Below are 14,536 nucleotides of genomic sequence, written 5' to 3' on the forward strand. Positions count from 1 at the left end.
TTTTGTTTTTTAGTCATGTTGTCTTTAGCTTCTCAATAGCTGCTTAAACATCTTCAGGCCTTCTTTCTAGCTACCATATGTGCAGAGTCAGCAACTCTTCTCTATTGATGCCTTCCTCCCAAGGTAGAAGACTCCATGTGAGAATAGATTCTTCAATTGGCATAATTGGTTGTTGTCCATGCATAAGTTCAACTGGCATATAGCCAGTCACTGTACTCTGAGTAGTCCGGTCAGCCCATAATGCAAAAGATAGCATTTTAGGCCATTCTTTGACCTTCCTCTACAAGACTTTGCTAGAGCTTTGAGAATAGGCTGGTACCCTCTCTCACTTTTTCCATTGCCTTCAGGGTTGTTGTAACCGGCCTGTTCACTGAAAAGAGCGGTAGTGTACAACCAAAATATATAAATGCTTTCACCCAATTAACAGTCGCCCACTTTACCTGAACTTAAAGATACAGAATCAAGAAGAAATACAGGAAGCTAGAATGCTCCTGTTGCCACACAGACACCCTGTTGGCCCTTTAAGTTAGGCGCCCCTTGCGGTATTTCTTTATTTTTAAAAAGAGAAAGTACAATGGGCTGTCTTTCACCTATTCTGGGTGAAATTTGACAGCATAACAGTACAATTACTGACCCAAATCAAGTTGACCAGGGGGGGAAACTCTGCCCAAGTCTGAAACTTCTGGTTGGAGTGCAGAATTGACCATTTCAGCCTGCTGTATTTACTGGTTCAGACCTGTTCTGACACCTGTTTACAACTCATACTGTTCCCTGTACTGTTCAGCCCACTGTAATTACTGGTTCAGACCTGTTCTGAAACCCGTTTTCAGTTCATACTGCTCCCTGCACTATCCTGCATCATCTGGGCCAAGTGCCCCTTGACTTTGACATCAATTGGGCTCTGAATTAACCTCTGAACAGTCCAAAAACAGTATTGATTCAGTGTTGTTTCAGACACTTACTTGGTGACGTTACCACCCTCACCTGTCCTTGCTGGGACAGCATACAACTGCTCCTGTTCCTGGAGAAAAAAGGCTCTTGCCTCATGCAAAAACAGCATATTCCACACAGCTGTACCTGAATCAGAAGAAAGGCCCTTGATTCGGCAGCATAACCATACTGTCAGGGAGAGAAAGAGAGAGTAGGAAGCAAGCTCAGCCCTCTGTGCATCATAGACAAGGTAGACCAGCTCTCAAGAGCTCTCCATCTGCAGCAATCCATCTCCCGTTTACCAAAATGAGCCCCCCATGCATTGAAACTCGTTTTTGTGCTGCCCTCTCTCTCTCTTTTGGGAATTTATGCCCAAATTGTGACACATGGCATACATGTAACAATTTTCCTGTTTAAACCTTTCGGTCTAAAATTCTCCATCCTCAGTTCAAAATTTGACCTCGGCACAGACCAGAGGATTAATCCTCGTGCAAAAACGAAGATAATGACGCGAACAGATTCTGAGATCCAAAAATAGTAACTCCCTAAATTTTAGGAGTTGCTTCCATTGCATCCCACTAGTCTTCTGACCATCTTTGCAGACTATGGCTACATCCAAATTTACAATGTAGCTCAACTGAAAATGAATTTCCACTGATGACCCCACATGGACTAATCTCTTGCAGATTTGTCCATCTTCACTTTGAACTAGTCTCTACCAGGCTAGTTTTTCAACACACTTGTCCATATACACTTTCACAAGTCTCTTCCAAACTTGTAAATCTACAATGCCATCAGTCTCTTCCAGACTTGTACTGGACCTTAACTGTCCAATCTTGACTCACTAGACATTCCTGTCCATTTCACAAACTGGCCATGCAACTCAGGCGTTTAGATTTCAAGAGGGATCCTTTCAAAAAGAAAAACCAAATAAAATATGTAATAAAGAAATCAACAAAAAGGTAATAGTTGTCACAGTCTTGTGACAGTTGTAGGCTGATGTTAAAGCCAACTTAATAGCCAATTGAGCAAAAAAGTTGCGTGCCTCATTAACATCCAACTCTCCTCTATCTACAGTTACTTTACCCACACAACCATATCTACAAAACACTTCTTCAAGTAAAAAACGACAAACAGCTTGGGTGGTCTTGGTTGTTAAGGCTTTACCTTCAACTTGATTGGTTAGATCCTCTCTTGCAAGCACTAATAAATATCGCATACTCCATATTCCTGTAGGCATAGTTATAATATCAATAACCCATCTATAATGTATAGACAAAGGATAAGTTGATTGTAACCCTTCTTGATGCTTGACCATAGAATACATCTGACACACATAACAGGTTTCAACAAAATGTGCTATGTCCCGATATATGTTTTGCCACCAATATTTTTCTTTGACTTTACTAAAGGTTCCCCATATGCCTCTATGGCCAGCCCACAGACTTTCATGAAATTCCTTCATTACCTATTGTTGCAATCTTTTGTTACCTAAAACTCGAACAGGCACTCCTTTCTTCTTCTTTGTGTGCTTCTATAGATGCCCTTCTTTAAGAAAAAAGCCATAAGCTTTCCTCTTAATATGCTTGAACTCTTCATCAGCCCAAGTCTCTTTCTTCTTCATTGTGCTCAAATATTGGCCAATCTTCAGCCAATCTTCTTCAAGGAAATGAACTAGAACTTGAGCAATGCAATGAGCATGCTGGCTACCAGTTGACCACCCTTCTTCCATAGATAAATCTTTGATCTTTGTTGCTATATGCTGATTTACAGCAGTACCTTTTCCTGTTCTTACTGTACTTAATGCTATACCATTAAAAAGATCAGCTTCACCTGCAAGATTCAGCTTTGGGTTTGTATATGCAACAACTAAAAAGGTACTTTCAGTAACCATGGAATGAAATTCAGCAAGTATAGATTCTTCAACTTCATTTCTTCCATCAGCTCTTCTTCATTGTCATATCTTGCACGTGATAGCATGTTAGCAACTGGATTCACCTTTCCTACAATATGCTTTAATTTGGGGTTGAGAGATTTAATATATTCAATCCATCTTAGCATAGCAATGTCGGGTGTAGAGCAGTTGGCAATCATGCCCAAGAGTGGAAGACAATCAGTTTCTACCACTACGGAAGCACCTATAATGTATTCACAATCACACTTTAATGTTGTTACAACTCCCCACAATTCCCTTTTTACTTGTGTATACCTTCTTTGACGTTCATTGAGAACCTTTGCTCCAAAATGAATTGCATACCTGTTACCTTCAAGGTCTTCTTGGCCAACGGCCCATCCTATCCCAATGGAACTTGTATCCACAGTAAGGATGATGGGTTGACCATTTGAATATTCAACCCTTTTGAGAGTGGGGGCTGAAATTAACTTCTTCTTTAATTTGCGTACAGTGAGAGTATGCTCTTTTCCCCAAGAGAATCTTTTGCCTTTTCTTAATAATTGATAGAGATTTTCGGCTACATGAGCAAAATGTGGTATCCATATGAGATAGAATACACATGCACCAAGAAATCTTCTCACCTCTGAAATATTTGTGTATTTTTCTTGCATTCTATTGATGGCATCTATCTTGATTGGTGAAGGTTTACGTCCGTAGGGGCCACACAGATGTCCGACCACTAGGACTTCTTCTACTCCAAAAATCAACTTAGCTCCAGAAAGGGTAAGATGTACCTCTTCTAACCTTGTCAAAATCCTGTCACAATCATGAATATGGGTTAACTACAAATGTCCTACAACCATCTTCGTCAAGCTCCTCATTCTTTTCATTGACTTCACATCCCTTGATAGGTACATCATCAAGAAATGGAAGAGTAAGTTGTGGAATAAAGTCCCTTAAGACTTTGTGCATGGCATTCATCATATGGGCTACAAAGTTTGTTGCACCTTGTGGTAGAGTGCACATGCGGACCAATCCAAGAGGTGTCTTCATTGTGGTAATGTCTTGGCTTTAATGAAAGCTGAAATTGGTCATATCTTGAATATAGGTCAACCATAGAATAAATTGCTCTACCTGCAAAAGCTTCAGCAAACTCATCAACAATTGGACCCGAACCAACATTTCGGATTGTGACATGATGGCTGTAGATCTTAAATGAATCGTAAGGATCAATTTTTCTTGGGCACGGTAAACCATCGATTTAAGTAAGGTGCTGAAGAAGGTTCTAAAATCTTCATTCTGATATTTTCATTTAGAAGTTCCAGTAATTTGGGCAATGCGCCTTTGGAACAGGAATAGACTTGAGGTCCCAAGATACATGTGGGACCATAAAAATAACCATAGGAGCCACAATATTTGGATCCACACAGCCTATTTCACTTGGCTGAAATGCAAAAGCTTTTCATATTTCATTAGCATTTACATAAAAGAGTGTTTTCAGCCGGTGAAAGGAAAGAATTTTCACCTATTTTGAGCTCTTTTATACTTTCACATATGAACTTGTGACCAATATTGGAAGGATCACGAAGACTTGGCTGATTTGCTGCCCTATCAATCAGCCCTTCACTTTCAGGAGGCAGTGGGACTACCACAGGCTTGACTTTCTTATCCACCATCTTGTATTTTGTCTCCACTTGCGCTTCAGCCTTGTTGAGTAAACCAATGTCTTCCTGCTTAACAAATTCTTGAATTGTTTGATAAAAATCCAATGTACATACTTCTATGGACTGATTTTCAGCCTGATTTTCTGTATGAGCAGCTGCATATATTTCAGCCAATGTGTCAGTAGTAATTTGTCCAAAAAAAATACTCGAAATATCTTCATTTTCAGCCATCATGTCATAAGTTTTTAGCTCCATTTTTACATGACATAAATATTTTCTTTCAGCTTTAGTCATGGCTGGAAGAGACATATAACAGCCCATACTATTGGTTGTACATACATACAGATTTGCTAGAGACAAAGTTTCTGTAGCATAAGGAGGTTCAATCTTTTTACATGATGCACTGTCATAGCCTCCTTTTATAGCAGTGCAGCCCGAAAACCCTTGAATTCTCGAGCATTAGGAGGCACAGGATAATCACGCAGTCGATCTCTATTTCAATGATGATTAACACATACAGTAAGAAATTGGACACCTCGTTCATTATCCTTGCTTCGGATTCGAGCATAGGAAGAACCATCATCAAGAGCTTTTGTTTCCAAGTGAGCTTCAGAAATGTAACATTGCCCAAGAACGATAGGGTAACTACAAGAGTCTTAAACAAAAAAGTGAAAATTGTCTTTTGTTTCCAATAGTTACCTGCACATTAGGACATACAGCATATAACTCTCCAGAAGAGTTGTTTGCAACTCTCATTCGCCAACCTGAAACAACATCTATGAACCATCCGCCACTTTCATAGAGACTCCTTACCATGACGTTTATCTCTGAGCCATGGTCTAATAGTGTTATACATGGTGTTTTTTTTTCTCCAATTTTGACGACTGTCTCCGTTGTTGCTCTTACTCAATGCGTACAAGAGTAGTGACTACTTGGAATGAACTGAGCCTCTTCATCCTCATGCATGTGCTGCAGACGGCCTTCTTTTTTAGAGGTGGACTGCCCAATTGGTTTGGACCAGCAGACTATTACATTTTCAGCTTTCACTTCTTTAATTTTTGCGCATTCATGATTTATTTATCTTCAGCTTCAATTGTTGCAATTAATTCTTTAACTACTTCAAGATGAATTCCTTGTGAAGTTAGCTTCTCTTCATCCCTACACAAAAACTTGAAGACCTTGCAAAAAAGCATACACTGTTTCTTCAACTTCATCACCAACATATTGTCTTTTCCTTTTGATTACATTAATAATTACATCATGGAATTCATGTTTGGCAATTCCAAGGATTTCGCCTAAGGTGAATTCAATTTTGCTTTCCATAATTCATTCTTCTAGGACTCGTTTGAGATCGGTTGCAGATTCTATGTCAGACTACAATTTGTAGCTTGGTTGCTTGCCTTTCTTCTTTCCTTCAGTCTTCTTTGTTTGTAGCACATCTTCCATCTCTTGATCTAGGGTTATATTTTCAACAAGCTTTGGTTGTTCAGACATTCTTCTAGTTACCCGTTTCGGAGGGCCAGAAGAGAAAGGCCCCGGTTCATCTTCTCTTCTTCTCTTTTATTCAATTAAGACTTCTTTATGATTGACGTCGGCCAAATGTACAAAGGCAAAAAAAGAATCTACCGGTTCTTTCCAACCAGTTATTCCTCGAATGCACTGACTGGCGTTAGCCAAATCTTCTTTGGCTGCTTTACCACGTTCCATTTGATCTAGTGCCTACATCCGCATTCTAAAGCCACCAAATACTGTAGACATCATTCCAGCCAGTCACCATCATTATACAGATTGCATTTTGGAGTCTCAGGTTTCAGCAGGCCGCCCAGCTGTTGTCACTCACCCAGTTGTCACATGGACTGCTGACATTATCAACCTGCACTTGCACTGCTGGTACTTGCATTTTCTGCTGCCATCATCATCCAAGTTTTTCAAAGACTGTGGAGGACTGCCCACTACTGCCTCTATTGCATCAACATCTTCATCTCAGCCTGGTGGGCTGCTGCTGCTGCATTTCAAGATCCGTCTTAAGTACGACACATTCCAACATCATTTTCACACAACTCTCAAAACCAGCCTGTAGATCTGATCTATAGGGCAACAAACATAAACTTACAGCACACACACTATTCAATTCAGCAAAGGAAATACATTAAACACAAAGAACCTGAGAGCTACAACACGCTTGCACAGTAGATGACACCAGATTGACCCTAAAGGTCAGCACCCCTTATTTCTTTAATATTGACGGTGGGCCTTTACACGATCCACTCGTGGTCCCCTGACTGTCATAGACTAGCACTCTCTTTGCTAATAATTTCTCACATGCCTAGTTCTTCAATGGACCAACTTTGCTCCAATTGCTATGTTCTCAATTGCTCTCACCAACCTTGATTGATGAGCTTTGAATTTGTCTCAATTGCACACTCAAACCACTGTGTTTTCAAGCTTATAGAGCTGCAATCACTCCAATATCCACCAACGTGACATTGAGAAATGTATCCATGGTCTCTCACTACTAATACACTGCAATCAATGAGGAATTCGCACAAATCTCAGTCCTAGACCAATCCAATGAGGATCCAATTAATCAAATGAGGCCTCAGCCCTAATCGTCCAACAAACTTATAGCTTTGCCCTAACAATGCACCTTCAATTCATTGTCAATGTGAAGTAATTCAAACATATAAACCTATTATCCATAAATCCTAATCTCTAACCTGCATTTGTCCATAGACCAGATACTGGATTTAATGCTTTCAATGGCTGGAAATCAGATATGCATGTTTGTGAACATTTATCATGATGTCTGCCCTAAATCTTCAATGATTTGGCGATCCAAAACAAAGGGAAATTTGAGGATTTTGGTTGGTATTCTAGCAAGCAATTCCACATCTACAATGACTAATTTCTAAAAATTCTAATATACTATAAAACAAAGTTCGCATAGTCCAAGAGAGAGAAAAAAGAAGACAAAGATTGATTCCATGTTGTCCATCACCTTGCAATGGCTGTAAAATACTTTCCTCTTGCTATGCCATAAAAATCAACAAGAATGTATCTCCTCAAAACAATCAGAATGAGAAAGAGAGCCCTAAATGGAAGATACCCTTGCATGCAGCCCAGAACTGACCCAAACCTAACACTTTGTAAATTTCCATTTTCACTAGAACCTCCACATACAAATTCAAACTGAATAGCATTTTGGCCCTCCCAATCCATAAGCAAAACCCTAATTTGAGAGGATCTGTCTACATCTATAAATAGAAGGCTGCCCACCATTCAGTCTATCTGCAAGTTTCGACCATCAACCCTCTTCCACTAATGTCTGCCCCCCAACGACTATTGCTACGTGGTCTACAAAGCCTCCCACTATTGTTGGTGATTAGTTGTCATCATCTTTAGGTGGTCGCATTGCTGCGTTTACCAGTTCCAGCACCAAAGACTCGTGCGTTCTGATTTCCAGCCGGCTGCCCTCCATTTCCAGCATCAGCCTGATTTGCATTTGCATCTAAAATAAGTCATTTTTGTATTTTCAAAACTTTTCGTCATCAACCTCTACTCCAACTAGCGGTTACTGCACCCAGGATCCGTCTCTAGTGGACATTACACATCGAAACCTCCCCTAGCCCACTCCCACAAGAGCCATCGGTTGTTGGATAGCTCTATCCTGGGCATCTTGTACACACTTTCCATTATTTACAGAATTCATTCATTCACTTCAAAGTTATCTTTCTTCTCCATTTGTGTTTGTGTTTGCATTTTGTGTTTTTGCATTTTGTATTTTGTGTTTTGCATTTATTGCATTATTATCTAAATTATTGTGTTTCAGCCATTTCCATACATTCTGTGTTTTCTCTATGCAAACCCTAGCATATCTTCACATATGGCAAGATAGGTTTGCCACTTTCACCTTTGTCACCCCCTTTGGGATTAGTCACAGCTGAGTTCTAGAGAATGAAGAGCAAAGAAGTGTACTTCACCTATGGAGAATGGGAGAACAGCATTGTGGATGGCTGCCATGGCATTGTGATCGACTAGAACAGCTTCAAGTTCAATAGCAAAGGCTCTCGTGCTAGCAAGGCAACACTCTGACTTAGTAAACAACATCATGTTGCTATTTCTGAAAAGCATTTGGCTGCGTGTCACCTCCTCTAGCTCAGATTTTCTGATTGGATCAGTTTTATGCTGATCTTTCTTCCTCCTCAATTTTATCTTCTTCTTGAAGCATTTTGGATGTTTTCTCATGTGACAAGTCCATGTTTGTGAAAGGAACTATTGAATAGAGTCAAAATGACAAAACTGGACTATTTTTTGGGAGCTTAACGTCTGAATTCAGGGTCAAATTATTGACTGGTCTCCTACTCTAGTCTTAGGGTTTACATGGAGATTTGTTGGATGTGCCATCTGTAATCTTGTTTATTTGGATCTATTTGACCTATCCATACTCCTTATTGTTTGGCATGGCTCTTTGTATTTATTTTTCTTGGTTGATGAGTATTCTCGCAAGACTTGTCTCCCACTTGGCCCCATCATACTTTGGTATTGATGGATAGACCCGCTCATCAACTAACTTTTGGCATGAGGTGGATCTTCACAATGAAGTTTCACTCAAAAGTACATTGGACACGTACAATACCAAAGGCTATCTGGAGCAAGAAGACAGCAATTACATGCAAACATGTGATCCTATAGTCTGCAAACTATCATTAAATGGGCTCTTGCATCCCATCATCAATGGACATCACAAGTGCCTTCCTAAATGGGGAGCTTCATGGGCTCTCTATTGCTTGAAGCAAGCCCCTTTAGCATAGTACTGGAGGATTGACTCAATTTTTCTTTTACAAAGGATTCACTCATAGTTACTCCAACTAGTTTCATCGTTGCATCATTATTCTTTAAGTGAACAATCATATCATTACCAGTTGAGATGTAGCCAAGGTGGCTAATGACATCAATCAGCTGATCACCTTCGAGATGTCTGAATCAGGTTGCTTCACTATTTCCTTCGGCGAGGAGATCTCTTAGGATGAACATGGTAACATTCTTTCGCAATGGAAGCACTTTCCTGAAATTATCTCTACTTATGGCATGACGTGTGTGCTATCCCTACTCCCATAGATCCAAACAACAAGCTTGCACCTTGACAATAATTTGGAGCGAATTGACCATACCCATATCCAAACAAGCCTACACCTTGACAATAATTTGGAGCGAATTGATCGTACCTGATCCCGTACTCAGTTGGGTCCCTTACCAACGTTGGGTCATCTGGCCCAGCCAATCTGTTTCCCCATTGCTACTGTTCCAAATGTCCTTTGTAAGACTAAATGATCTATGATAATGTTATACTTTAGATCTTATCCTCTTTCAGTAAACGTTCTCGGAGATGTTTCCATGTAACAGAACATATATCTAGCTGAATCCATTTGGAATTATGGATTTGAAATTATACATAATTTAACAAACTGTGGAATGAGGCGAGCCAAGGAAAGCCGAGTTTCATGGAACCTGCACAGCTTGCTGCTTTCTCTCAGTAGGGAATTTGAGCCAGACCGGATACTTCTGCTGTAACCCTTTCTTAGCAGCCAGTCCCTTGTGTCTCTGATCGAGGAGCTTACAGTCGACTGACTGACTCCTGTTGCCCCTGAGCTGATGATCTCATCGTAGCCTTCAAAGCCTGCTCGTACAATCACATATTTCACATATCGTATTTAATAAATAACAGATATCATGTAATCGTCATTAATAAATAAACGATTGCAAAATAAATATTTACTTAGTCGCTAGTAGCCGCACGATAACCGCGGTCTAATGGGCTTCATAGACATTCTTAAGCTCACGACTCGCATTTTTGTCAGCAAAGAGAAATAGTTAGTTATGCGATTGCTCCCTTTTACTCAAAAAACTAGTGAGACACATGCAACTAGGTTTACTTAATGGGATCTTATTTGTTCATTGCCCATGTGCTCGTTCTTGAGCCTCTTGGTTGGAGTTGTTCTTATTCGCTCACATGTGGCTATCTATGGTTTTTTGTAAGCATATTGTTGGAGCATTTGATGTCAAAAGTCTACCATAAGGGTAAGAGATAGTAGGGTGAAAGGAGATTCAAGGAGAGGAGTAAATGGAAGAGAAAGGGTTTAAAGAAATAGAATATGTAAATGAATACTCATAGAGGTGAAGCATGTCAATTTATTTCTGCATTCTGAGAAGATAAATCCATTATACATCAAAAAAGTGCATAAAATAATAGCTTCCTCTCTTCTACTCAAACCACCAATTTGATGCTTCCATTGGCTTCGAAAGGGGAGTAAAATACCAAGACACTTGACCAGAACTCTCCCAGATCACTCATTCTTCTTCTTCTAATTCGAAGTGCTATTTACTACCTATAAACTACGATCGTAGGATTTTGCCAATCCTTCTTTTTGCATAAAATCCTCCAAAAATGGCTAAAATCCACTTACATTTTTTTTTGCATATTATCCTATTCTAGAAGTTGTCTACAGCTTTTAAATATTTATAAGAAATAATATCAAAAATAAGCTAAACTTATCCAAAAATCTAGTATATTTGAACCATCCACACTACGAACGCTGACACTAATGATTAATATGGCATTAATTCTCTAGATCAATAAGAAAACCGAATGACAATGCACTCTAGAGTTTTTCACACTGTGTGCACATAGTGGCATGACATCCATCCCTTCTTAACTTGCACATCCTCCAACATGTGCCAAAGTCTTATGGATCTGCAGTGTTAAAAGAAGTATCATTTGCCATGTCAATGTCTTCATCGTCTACCTCTTCTTCTTCCATATTCTCATGTTTATGCTTAGTATCCAACTCCTTCAACTCATATGCTAAAGACTCCCTACGTTTAAAGAGATTGATATATTTTCCAATTTCAATGGAATCCTTAGAGCTATCCCATCCATCTCATTTAATACATAGGTAGCATTGTCAAAAACAAACCTTACCACATATAGACCAAACCACCACTTTTCCATCTTCTGAATGGCACTATGTTGATTTTCAAAGTTGTTGTCATAAACTAGCACCCAATACCCTTCTTGTATAGCTCATGGTCTAAGTCTGTGTTGCTTGTCAAAACTCTTCTTGTTCTTGATCCTTATAGTCTTCAGCATTTTCATGGTTGTCTCAATGTCTTCAGGCCTTCTTTCTAACTGTCTAATGCATAGGACCAACAACTCTTATCTATTCAAACACTCTTCCTATGGTAGAACACTCCAAGTAGCTTAATTCAGCAGGCAGATACCCTATAACTATACTATGAGTGGTCCTATCAACCCATAAAGCAAAGGGTAATATTCTTGGCCACTCTTTCATCCTGCCCTTGCATGACTTTGTTAATGCCTTAATGATAGGTTGATGACCTCTTTCACTTTTGCCATTTGCTTCAGGATTATAGGCTGAAGTTAAAGCCAGCTTGATACCCAATCGTAAAAAGAAGTCACAAGCCTCATCCACATCCAATTCTCCTCTGTCTGCAACCACATTACCAACACAACCATACTTGCAAAAGACTTCTTCCAATAAGAACTTGCAAACTGATTGAGTAGTCTTGGTACTAAGAGCTCGACCTTCCACTTGATTTGCCAAGTCTTCTCGTGCAAGCAGAAGATATCTTATATTCCATAAACCTGTAGGCATAGTAACCAAATCAACTACCCATTTGTAATGCATAGACAATGGATAGGTTGGTTGCAACCTGTCTCTATGATTTACCATGGAATACATCTGACAATCACTGCATGATTTCATATAATGCTCCACACCTTTATACATGTTTTGCCACCAATACTTCTCTTTGATCTTGGAAAATGTGTCCCAAACTCCTCTATGTCCAGCCCATAAGCTTTCATGAAACTCTTGCATCACCTATTGTTGAGAAGCCCTATCTTCCAATACACATACTGGAGGTCCTCTCTTTTTCTTTACATGCTTCCATGAATATCCGTCTTTCAAGAAAAACACATAAGCTTTTCTTTTAATCCTTTTGAATTCAGCTTCAGACCACTCAGCCTTCTTTGTCATGAGGTTGAGATATTGGCCTATTTTTAGACAATCATCCTCATACAACTCTTCCAAAAATTGTATTCTCATTGAAGCATAACACTAATGATGCTTTCTCTCTATGTTCCATCTCTTCTCCATGGCTGTAAGTTTCTTTCTTACTGTTGAAATCCCTATTATAACAGTTGTACCTGTAGTCACAGTAGATGCATACTCATTCTCTGATGTCATAAAGTTGTTTTCAGCACCTATCACATCGTCCTCTTCATCTTCCATCAACTCCTCTTCATCTTCAAACCTTGCTCGTAAAATCATATCAAACACAGGGTTTTCTCTACCTGCAATATGTTGAAAATCAGGGTTAAGTGACTTTATATATGCAATCCACCGTAACATGGCAATATCAAGAGTTGAGCAATTTACTATCACGCCTAATAAAGGTAGATAATCAATATCTACCATTACATGAGCTCCCATAAAATACTCCCTATCATACTTAAAGGCTATCACTACACCCCAAAGCTCTCTTTTGACTTGAGAATACCATCATTGCCGTTCATTGAGGACATTTGCTCCAAATCGAATGGTATACCTATTCCCATCAGCATCATCTTGACCCACTGCCCAACCAATGCCAATTGGGCTTGTATCTATGGTGAGAATAAAAGGCTACCTATTCTCATAATTTGCTCTCTTTAGTGTTGGGGCTGAAATCAATAAGCTCTTTAACTTCTGAACTGCCTGCATATGTTGTTTATCCCACCAAAACTTTTTGCCCTTTTCTCAAGAGTTGATATAAACTTTCAGTCACATGAGCAAAATGTGAAATCCATATCAAGTAAAAGACACATGCACCCAAAAATCTTCTTACCTTGGATACATTCGAACATGTCTCTCGCATCCTACGTATGGCATCAATCTTTACTAGTAAGGGCTTTCTCCCATATGGTCCACACATGTGCCCATTAACTAATACTTCTTCCACTCCAAAAATCGACTTTTCTCCTGATAGAGTCAAATGCACTTCTTCAAGACAGTTCAAAATCCTATCACAATCAACAATATGATCAGCCATAAGTCTCTTACATACATGCTCATTCAACTCTTCATTCGAACATGTCTCTCACATCCTACTTATGGCATCAATCTTTACTAATAAGGGCTTTCTCCCATATGGTCCACACGTGTGCCCATTAACTAATACTTCTTCCACTCCAAAAACTGACTTTTCTCCTGATAGAGTCAAATGCACTTCTTCAAGACAGCTCAAAATCCTATCACAATCAACAATATGATCAGCCATAAATCTTTTATATCCATGCTTATTCAACTCTTCATTCTTCTCATAGATATCACATCCTTTGATTGACACATCATCAAGAAAGGGTAAGGTCAACTGAGGAATATACTCCCTCAAAACTTTATGCATAGCATTCATCATATGCGCCACTGAATTGGTTGCTCCATATGGAAGCATAGACATCCTAACCAATCCAAGTGGTATCTTCATAGTAGTGATATCCTGGCTTTCCAATGCAAGCTAGAAGTGATCATATCCTAAATAGAAATCACCCATAGAGTAAATTGCATTGCCTGTGAATGCTTCTGCAAATTCATCCACTATCGGGCCTAATCCAACATTCCTTATGGTGACCTTATTAACTGGTTGTAAATCCTGTATAAATCTCAAAGAACCATTCTTCTTTGGAACAGTAAACCACCGATTTGAATATGGAGCTGAAGAAGGCTCCAAAATCCGCATTTTGATCTTCTCATTCAAAAGCTCCAGCAACTTAGGCAAATATGCCCGAGGCACTAGAATAGCCTTTAAATTCCATGGCACATGAGGTACTGTAAAGATTACCATAGGATAATCGAATCAACATATCCAATTTCATTTGGCTAAAACACAAAGGATTTCCCATGCCTTAACATCTACAAGAAACAAGCTCTTTCTGCAGGCAAAAGAAAGTTTGTATCACCAATTTTCAGCTTTTGTAAAGTTTCAATAA

The 14,536-nt window shown here is 39.3% G+C and overlaps 1 protein-coding gene across 6 annotated transcripts in view; it reads right to left on the bottom strand.

The window, feature by feature from the left end:
- LOC148020096 (glyoxylase I 4-like) overlaps positions 1-10,397 on the bottom strand; it is a 51,561-nt gene extending 41,164 nt beyond the window's left edge. For 2 of the 6 annotated variants that reach the window (XM_087700380.1, XM_087700379.1), the window contains exons 1-3: positions 10,265-10,397; positions 9,997-10,165; positions 9,714-9,787 (exon numbers count right to left, since the gene is read on the bottom strand). The gene's annotated coding sequence lies outside the window, so the exon portion shown is untranslated. Of the gene's footprint in view, positions 1-6,328; positions 6,494-9,713; positions 9,788-9,940; positions 10,166-10,264 lie in introns of all 6 variants that reach the window. The other 4 variants (XM_087700375.1, XM_087700374.1, XM_087700377.1 and 1 more) reach the window with 3 other exon arrangements.
- Between the last annotated feature and the right edge of the window lie 4,139 nt (positions 10,398-14,536).

Source organism: Lygodium microphyllum, chromosome 19 (genome assembly GCF_053477565.2).
Source record: "Lygodium microphyllum isolate KBCC chromosome 19, Lygodium_microphyllum_v1.1.10, whole genome shotgun sequence".
NCBI lineage: Eukaryota > Viridiplantae > Streptophyta > Polypodiopsida > Schizaeales > Lygodiaceae > Lygodium > Lygodium microphyllum.